The 10,482-nt window shown below is 37.0% G+C and overlaps 1 pseudogene; it reads left to right on the top strand.

Annotated features, from left to right (window-relative positions):
* The first annotated feature begins 2,213 nt into the window (after positions 1-2,213).
* Positions 2,214-8,004, top strand: LOC141250419 (uncharacterized; annotated as a pseudogene).
* The last annotated feature ends 2,478 nt before the right edge of the window (positions 8,005-10,482 follow it).

Raw genomic sequence — 10,482 nt, 5'->3', positions numbered from 1 at the left:
AGACTTTATAGCTATTGTTCAAAACCATTTTCGCCATAATTTAGCAAGTGCTACATATATTCAACCGTGCTGGTGTTGCCACACGTCATCTATTCACTGTCTTTGAGACCATTGTCATCATGGTGAGGATTGTTTCAATCAACTTTACTACTTTGGCACATAGTTGAATCGCTCCATGACTAGAAAACTTTCTTAGAATGCATAAACATGCAGGACTACAACCGGGTATTCACATTTCCTCTCATAAGCCTCGCACCAGAAATGGTCTTGCTGAAGTCTTAATCCCTTTATATAATCATGGCCAGTATTCTTTCCATTGATTTCACTACTTTGGATCATAGATGAATCACTCTATGTTATGTTTGTATTTTTTTGATTCCTACATTCACACTACTTTGTCGGGCTATATATATTTTGTTCAAAGACACCTGTTTAGAAACAACTATGTTATGTTTTAGGATTCAACTGTCAACAGTATCTGTCCTTCAACCACCCTTAATGTGTTGCACTGCCACTGAGTGAATTCCTGGATCCAGATGTAGAACCTGAACCAGCACAATATGCAACATCAGGACCTGAAACACCACACGCAGCTTCTCAGTCCACTTCTCAACCTTAAATTCAATGCCTAACTCATGTAGAATTAGAAATAGCATAAATATACTCAGCACACGTCATTTGCAGACCCTTAGGGTTGGGTATAGGAAATGTAAGCCAACCATGAGCTGCAACATTTTGAGGAAAGAAATCGGTACTTCGTAGTGGCCAAAATGAAACAAACAGAATAAAACTAATCACAAGGTAGCAGTACAACTGATACACCAGTGGTGGTATTTCAGATTTCAGAATAGCTAATGTAGAAACACGCAGGAATACAATCACATTTTACCATGCATGTTTATGAAACAGATCATAATACAGTGTCCAAAAAAAACCTTCAGTGGAAAAACTTGCTTAGAATGCATACACATGCACGACTACAATCAATTTAAAAATGCAGTTGAAAATCAATGAAATTAATTAGGAATCAGAACAATAAAAAATACTTCTCACATTGAAACGTGGATTTACATGGCCTGAAACATGCAGGAACAAAACCAGAGGGAAAATGCGGTTACAAATCAATGAATTTTTTAGGAAACAGAAGAATTAAAAGGCCTTCTCACATTAAAACATGGATTAACGTGGCCATAAACATACAGGAATAAAATCACAATAAATATGCAGTTACAAATCCATAAATATAGTCAACAATCAGAACAATGAAAAGGAATTCTCAGATTCACACATGGAAATAAACATCCAATGACAGAACTATAGAAACAGAGGACTGCAAAAGGAAATACGGTCATAAAAGAGCTGAAGCAAATATGCAGTTACAAATAAATGAATTTATTAAAGAGTTAGAAGAATGAAAAAGCCTTCTCACATTAAAACATGGAGTTGCATTGCCTTAAACATACAACAATAAAAAAAATGCAGTTAGAAATCCTTTAATATAGTCAACAAACAGAACAAAATAAAAGCCTTCTCAAATTCACACAAGGAGTTACATAGACTTTAACAGAAAGTCTACATATGAAGGTCTGCCAAATAAAATATGGGCAACAAGAATATGAAGCACCTCAGGAATAAGAAGACTATAAAAGCGTTCACACATTCACACATGTTACATACCCTTAAACAGACAGGAATAAACTCACATTAAAGAAGCAGTTACAATTTCATTAACAAAGTCAGGGATCAGAACAATATAAAAGACTTCTCAGAGTAATTCTAGATCAACCAAATTCTTACACATATGAATGAATAAACACAGAATGAAGCAAAAATAAGACACAAAACAACAGGCAGTGGATACTACATCAAGCTAAATAAATGGGAACCGAGAGGCTACTACAATGGGAAGGAAGAAAAATAGCAACGTACTTGGTATATTTACAAACTGTAATTGATTTACAAATTAGAGGTCAATTGAAATCTGCTAATTTAATCTTCCATCATTTTTGCAGATAACTTGCCGGACTTAGGAGGGTTCCGGTTTTCCCTTAGATTTGGAACAACAAAATAGGCTGATGAACATGGGATCATTCACACATTATGCGGTATCCAAATGACATCTACAAAGTATGTAACCCATTTTTTACTGCACAGCCTGAAATGTTTCCTCCACCATACCTCTTGACTAATCCATCTGACATTAAAGAAATACCATGACTATAGGCGGCACAGCACAACCAGTTAGAGTGGGAAAGACAAAGAAACCACCGGAAATCAATCCTGAAAGTAAGTTTGCTTACTATAAATTGACATTCGGCAAATAATCCAGCACAAAATTAAAACAACAATACTGTCACCAGATACGAATGTGAAGTACGCAAATCTTGATCCAACAACAATCCAATGTAGCTCATGCAATGCAGTAGTGTGGATTGAAGAAAGGGTCCAGTCCTCCAACAAAAACAATCCATCATTCTCCATATGTTGTCAAGAGGGGAAGGTTAAAATGCCAATTATACACCCACCACCAGAACCATTGTATTCCCTGTTGACCGCAATGACTACAACTGCAGCAGGATTCCGACAAAAAATAAGGGTCTACAACAGCATGTTCGCGTGCACATCTTTTGGAGCAAAAATTGATGACAAAATCAATCATACACGAGGTCCATATACCTTCGTATATGTGGTCAAAACTATCACCGGATTGGTAGTCTACTGCCTACTGAGGGAAATCAGCCGCGTTATGCTCAGTTGTATTTTTGTGATACTCAGACTGAGGTGTAGCAGAGAATGGGTTGTATGAACCTTACGAGTACTGATGTTGATCCGGCAATAGTTACCGGCCTTATTGAGATGCTGGATAAGCACAGTGCTGCAACAAAGGCATTCAGAATGGCTAGAGATTAGGCACAGACAAATCAATCGATAGACTTCAAGCTAAAGTTTATTGGTCAACGCTCTCCACACCTACGACAGTACAATCTACCATCGGTTCCAGAGGTGGCTGCTCTTATCATTGGGGATTTGGGAGATAGCACTGCCCCAAGGGACATCTAAGTCGAGAGCAAGGTTGCAGGCCCACAGTGTATCTCAGAACTGCATCCTATGTACATGGCTCTACAATATCCTATGTTGTTCCCACATGGAGAAGACGGTTTTCATGTCAAGATTGAGTACTCCACACATGAAACAGATGCACGAGGCAAACGCGAATACGTAACTATGCGAGAATATTATTGTTTCCACATACAACAAAGATGTAATGAGGGTTTCACATTAACACATGCGGGAAGGCTATTCCACCAATACATTGTGGATGCTTACACGGCTGTAGAGGAGGGGCGGCTACGACGGATCCAATTCAACCAAAAAGAATTGCGTATAGATCTATACAATAATATCTACAACGCTGTTATGTAGGGAGATACTGATGCCAGAGCAGTGGGAAAGAGAATAATCCTACCTGCCACATTCACAGGCAGCCCCAGATATATGGCACAAAACCACTAGGATGCTATGGCTCTCTGCAGGGCCTACGGGAATCCAGCATTATTCATTACCTTCACAGCGAATCCAAAATGGCCGGAAATGACTAACATTTTCTCCCCATTCAAGTGGCTGACGCCCAATGACAGATCGGACCTCATGACAAGACTGTTCAAGCTCAAACTGAACCAGATGATAGGGACATGAAGATGAAGGAAATCTTTGGACCCCTACATGTAGGTACAACTTAACTACACCGGCACTGTAATTCTGTTCCAATTTACAACTATTTCATAAATACCCCCCTTACACTAGATCATACAAATTAGGGAAGAAACTGGATTTAAAACGAACAATCTCCACAAAATTTTAGACAGATATTTACTAACCACATTCACATATTAAGCTAGAAAAGGCTTACACATTCTGATGAATTTAGAAAGCTGATGTACCAGAAAAGTCCTGTTTTCAAAAATTAACAAAGTCTAATTATGCATATAACTAATTCGTGGTTTCAGAGAAAATGAGCTGATAATATACCAGAAACTCATGAATTAAGGTAATTTATGTAAGGTAAAAATAAAAATCAAAGTATCAGGAAAAAATGATGCTAAACCAGAAACTCATATTTATCAAGCTTTCAAGAGTCTACGTAAAGCTCCCCAAAAAACCAATCCCATTAAAAAAGTGAACTAAACACAAACAAGATGGTTTCGGAAAAAGCAGAAGTTTATGCAAGCTCATAAGAAATACATGGTCTCAATAGTACATGTTTATGAGTACATAAACCGGAGAAATAAGGAGTTGAAAGGTTCTATAGCTTACAACAAAATAAGGGTTTAAGTAGTCAATGTAGCTCAGCAGATAAATCAGACAACAAAGAACAACATCTTTTTTAATCTTTTATAATCAGTATGCTGGCAAACAAATGATTCCCTGTTACAAAATTTATACATCACTGAATAAAGCTCACAATTATATTTACATCTTTTCGCAGTTATATACACAATAGAGTTCCAGAAGAGAGGCTACCACATGCACATATACTTCTCTGGCTGAAAAACAAGGCCAATGTCAGAGTGGGGAAAGATTTGGACAACTACATATGTGCAGAAATCCCATGTCAGGAGATGGATCCGCAAGCTTACAAAGCAGTTACAAACCATATGATGCACGGACCTTGCGGGACTCAAACAAGAGTGCCCCGTGCATGAATAACGGTGAGTGCTCAAAGCGATTCCCGAGGCCGTTCTACGTAGAGACAACATTAGATCAGGAAGGTTTCCCGGTATACAAACGCAAAGATAATGACAGAAAGGTGACAAAGGGGAGAATTGATCTCAACAATGGACATGTTGTACCATATAACCGGTACTTATTCCTTAAATACGATGCCCACATAAACGTGGAGTGGTGTAATCAATCACGGGCAATAAAATACATGTTCAAGTACATAAATAAGGGACCTGACCGTGCAACGGTGTTATTAATGAAAGATGGAGGTGAATCAGAGAATGGAGAATCAATCACTGAAAGGGAAATTGATGAGATAAATAGCTACATAATGTGCAGATTCCTATCAGCGTGCGAGGCACTATGGTGCCTCTTCAGGTTTGACATACACTACAGCTGGCCCGCCGTCCTTCGCCTATCATTTCACTTGATAAATCAGATTCCTGTAACACTATCAGATTACCAACACTTGGCCAGCATAGTATCATCTGATCGTGTGAAACAGAGCATGTTCACAGGAGTGGCTCGCACTGAACAAACGAGATCCAGAAGCACGGCAATACACTTACGTAGAAATACCAACGAAATATAAGTGGAATAGGACAGCAAAACAGTGGACAAAGCGCGAGAGCCAGAAACCAATTGGGAGGATAGTATACTGCAACCCGGATGCGGGTGAAAGGTACTATATGAGAATGCTATTGAATGTGGTGAAAGGACCGTTGTCGTATGATGATATTTGAACGGTAAGGGGCCATGTGTACACTACATACAGGGAGGCCTGCCTACGCCAGAGGAATGTTAAATGAAGACCGGGAATGGATGGACGCGATTACAGAAGCACAACTATGGGCAACTGGGATGCAGCTGAGGGAGCTATTTGTAACAATACTATTATTCTGCGAAGTGAGCTCACCGTCGAAGCTTTGGGCTGCAAATTGGGAAGCCTTATCCGAGGACATACTATACCAGAAAAGACGCATGTTAAGATTCCCAACACTTCAATTGACTGATGAGCAAATACAGACATAATGCCTTATTCAAATAGAGGACAACCTGGGGAGACACGGAAAATTGCTAACAGACTACCCCGACCTTCCAATGCCAGACAGATCACTGCTGACCCCTATGGATAACAGGCTGATTCGGGAAGAATTGGCATACAACACGGCAGAAATGGCAGATCTGCATGAAGCACTAAAACCACAACTGAACCACGAACAGATGATAGTATACACAAGAGTGTTGACAACAGTCGAGGATAAATCGGGGGGTTATTCTTTGTCTATGGGGCGGGCGGCACGAGAAAAACATTCCTATATAAGGTAATAATGGCCAAGATACGTTCCGAAGGAAACATTGTCCTAGCTGTAGCTTCATCAGGTACACATTCAACGCAATAATCATTTTAATAGTTTGCAACCTAGATTTGTGAATAACAAGGCATTATCTCAACTAGGTAAATACAAATACTGTAAATGAAAAAAAAAACGTCAGCACTACTGGACAGTTTAACTATTTAGCACTTTGCAGTTGCCACTAAATAAGAATGGTTGAGAGTACTGACCTATCCAATACGGGGAATAGGCTAACAAACTAATTAGAATAAATAAATGAACGTATTTATTGCATTCTCCATGTCATGTAACTTAACATGGTATTATGTGGCAGGGATAGAAGCATTGCTTCTAATGGGCGGTCGAACAGCACACAACAGATTTGTGATCCCCTTAGAGCTACTAGAAGACAACACGTGTGGAATACCACAAAGATCGCACTTGGCGCAGCTCATACAAGAAGTCCAATTAATAATTTGGGATGAGGCTCCAATGACACAAAGGCTTGCGTTTGAAGCACTTGATAGAACATTGCAAGACATAAGAGCAACAAAACACGAAAGCAACAAGAACTGGTTATTTGGGGGCATACCGGTGCTCTTAGGAGGAGATTTCCGTCAAATCTTGCCGGTTATAACAAAGGGAAAGAGACAAGACATAGTCCAAGCATCGATTAACAACTCCCCACTATGGAAGAGTTGTGAAATACTAAAGATGAGTCAAAGCATGAGGGTTTCAGAAAAAAGGGCAAACGGGGCGATAGATACAGAGAAGCAGGAGTTCAATGCATGGATTAGGCGGGTTGGGGAGGGGAAGGAACCGGCAATAAAAAAGGAGATGAGGACGAGGCTACTGGATTATGATACCACAAAAATACCTCATCAAACTTGGAACAAACCATATACAGGATCTCATCGACAAGGTATTCCCAGAGTACCAGACAAAGCTAGCAGACACATTGTATCTACAAGACAGGGCGATCCTTACCCCATTGAATTAGGATGCAGATGAAATCAACGAACATATGTTTGACGCCCTACAAGGGGAAGTGAGGACGTACAAAAACTCGGATGAGGTATGCATGGCATCTACGGACACAACAGAACAACGACAAATGTAGCCTATAGAATAACTCAACACGCTCAACTTCCCAGGTAAGCTCCAATCAACGTCGAATAAAATGTCCACCTCATTAAAGCACCATTTCTAATAACTGTATTGCATCTTCCAACTAAATCGACTATGTCATACGTATTTAGTGCTTTGCGGAGTAGGGAAAAGGAACTACAACAGCATTTAAACATCACTTATATACCATTACAGGAATGCCACCACATGATCTACACCTGAAGAAGGGATTGTCGGTCATGCTTCTACGAAACGTTAACCCCACAAAAGGACTCTGCAACGGAACAAGGTTAATCATAACACACCTTGGAGAATGGGTTATTGAGGCGGAAATAATCACAGGCAACTGCGTGGGTAATAGAGTCATAATTCCACGAATCACTTTAAGCTCGACTCAAACAAGGTGGCCTTTCATAATGAAAAGAAGGCAATTCCCGGTAAAGGCGTGTTTCGCGATGGCAATAAACAAGAGCTAGGGACAATCATTAAACATCGTCGGTCTGTACCTTCCAAAACCGGTATTCAATCACGGCCAACTATATGTGGCTATCTCCAGGGTGACAAGAACCTCGGGACTTATGTTGCTAGAAAGCGAGCGCAACCCACCAAACTACACGAGAAATGTCGTGTTTAAAGAAGCATTCAACAACATCGAACAAACAATGCAGGTACAGATGGGGAAATGAAGTATGTAAACGAAATTTTAAACACATAAATGGTAAGACAAATTACGCATAACAATCAATATGTGACACAGTACTACATGGAAAAAGACGTTGCAGCAGTGGATGGCCCCGAGGATGGACGAACAACTTGACCGTAGGAGGACAGGATAAACACAAAAAATATGCAATTACATCTCGAAATTGTATCGGATTTTATATCGTAATGTCAAATTAAGAAGCTTGCGGGGAACCATGAGGTTTGAGATATAGAAAAATGTTACATACAAATTTATGTTGTTTTTGGAAGGTCGTACTCTTCATACAATAGAAGTAGGAAAATTAAATAATAAAAGGGGAGAGTGCGCAAAAAACACATGTACGTTTCAACAACAACAAAACAACAAGGGTTACACTAAACACCAGCCACAAACAAACTACTTCAAGAAAGACAAACCATATTCGCTATTACTTACTAAAGAAACAAAACAAAAACGAAAAACAAATGACGAAAAGCTCGTACGAAGCACGTGCTAGAAAGGCTAGTTTTCCTAATTTTTACATCTTTAATGTTAATCGGATCAATGGTATTGATTACTTGTAGTTATATAAAGAATTTTAAAAAAAATAGTACGCTACCAATATCTACACATACATAATGTATAGTACGCCACCAATATCTACACATACATAATGTAGGTTTATAATTATGTGTGTAAAAGTCATTTCGTGCGTACGTGCGTACATGAAATTTTTTTGTGTAATTTAATGAACCTACATGTCTTATTTTTTAAACAACATATCTGTTATGAACCTGGAATTTAATAAACCTCCATGTCTTATTTTTTAAACCATATAAAATTCCAGAAAAGGAGATTCATAGCAGATATGCGATTCAAAAAATAAGACATGTATGTTCATTAAATTACACAAAAAGGTCATGTACGTACATGCGCACGAAATGACTTGTACACATCAGAACCTCACTCATTATATGTATTGATCATTTAAGTAATTGCACACATATATATTAAGAAGAATTTAATTATACGTATTAATTCTTGAAATAGTGTATCCAGGTATTGTTAAGAGTGTCCTCTTTCTTATATTTTTTGGTTGGGTAGTTTCTCTTAGTAACAAAAGGTGTTTTAATGGACGAATATCTGTTGGATTTTTTTAAAAAGTGGTATTCATTTCCGTATTCAGAAATTTTGGATATCTGGTTTAAAACTTTGGATCGAATCGGATATCCATTTCGGATATCTTAATTATCCAATTATATATACAATTCAATAAAAAAAATCATTAAGTTTCATATTTTTATGATAAATCCTTAATTTTTCAAGTATATAAGAAAACACTTAATCTAAAAACAATATTTCCATTAGTGTACTTAACATAAAAGATACAAAATATTTACAAAGTCTAGTAATGTGATTTTAAAATATAATATTTAGATGTTAACCTTCTTTATGATGTAAAATAAAAAAATAGAAGTTTAGATTAATGATTATTATAAGAATTACACTAGTTACTTTGATTTTTAATTAGTATTTATATATTTTTAATATTATATTATAAAAGTATTCTACCCTCATATATTCGGCAGATATCAAACCCCGACTCGTATTCATATTGGCTATCTTGTAAAATATATCGGGCTAGATCAGATTTGGATAATATTCCATCGAATACTAATATTTTCAGATCGGATTGTCGAATCTGATCACCCATATCGGGTATTTATAAACACCTAAAATCTAGTGTTTACTCATGGCTAATTTTATGTTACATTCTCAAGGATTACAAATAAAAATAAATGTAATATATGAGGGTTGTTCAACAATTATAATTAATGACATTTTAGTATTGAAATATATTTGACGTTTGGTATTTTGTTAAGTTATATATGTTATATTTATGTGTTAAATATTATTACAAATTTCATTTATCTATCCATCTATAATAACTATGACTATTATTAAAAGTCGGTCTTATCTTTCCTATGTGTCAATCATCTAGATAAGTTATAATTTTTATTTTCAAATGTACTAAATTGGCCTTATATGTTTATCTTAATTACATTTAATTTCTCTATTCAATTTTATCATATACATGATTTTCATATATGTTTTACAAACTAGATTACCTATTTAAATATAATTTCTGTTATCCAGATTCATTATCCAGGAAGATTGGGAAACCAAGATGGTCCCAGATAATGAATCATATGGAGGCATTGTCATGTCAATCGACAACCACGTCAAAATTAGCTTTAAAATAATTCATGTTCGTTTTTTTTTTCCAAATTTTCTTCTTGGAGGGAGTTGTGTTCGTAATGGATTGGCATTGCTCATATATGTGTTTTAATAGTTTGTTTTTTCTCCAATTTCGTCTAAAATTGATAATAAATTTATTTAGATCATTCACTCTATCCGTAGGGTATGTTTGGAAGATGGTCTATCACGAGCGAACCAAATAGTCCACCAAGTCTTATCAAGGTAAATGAAATCATACTTTCTCATTTTTGATGATGGTTCAAACAAAATCATCTTGAGTGATATATTACTCCATTAGATGTTATTGATATGTGGAATGAGTAACGGGTTTTAAGTTGATTGAGTGTGAATGGC

Source organism: Phyllobates terribilis, unplaced genomic scaffold (assembly GCF_046119375.1).
Source record: "Phyllobates terribilis strain yellow unplaced genomic scaffold, ASM4611937v1 Scaffold_5666__1_contigs__length_50057, whole genome shotgun sequence".
Classification (NCBI taxonomy): Eukaryota; Metazoa; Chordata; class Amphibia; order Anura; family Dendrobatidae; genus Phyllobates; species Phyllobates terribilis.
Note: the sequence above shows the minus strand (reverse complement) of the source record. Positions and strands in the feature narration are given on the sequence as shown.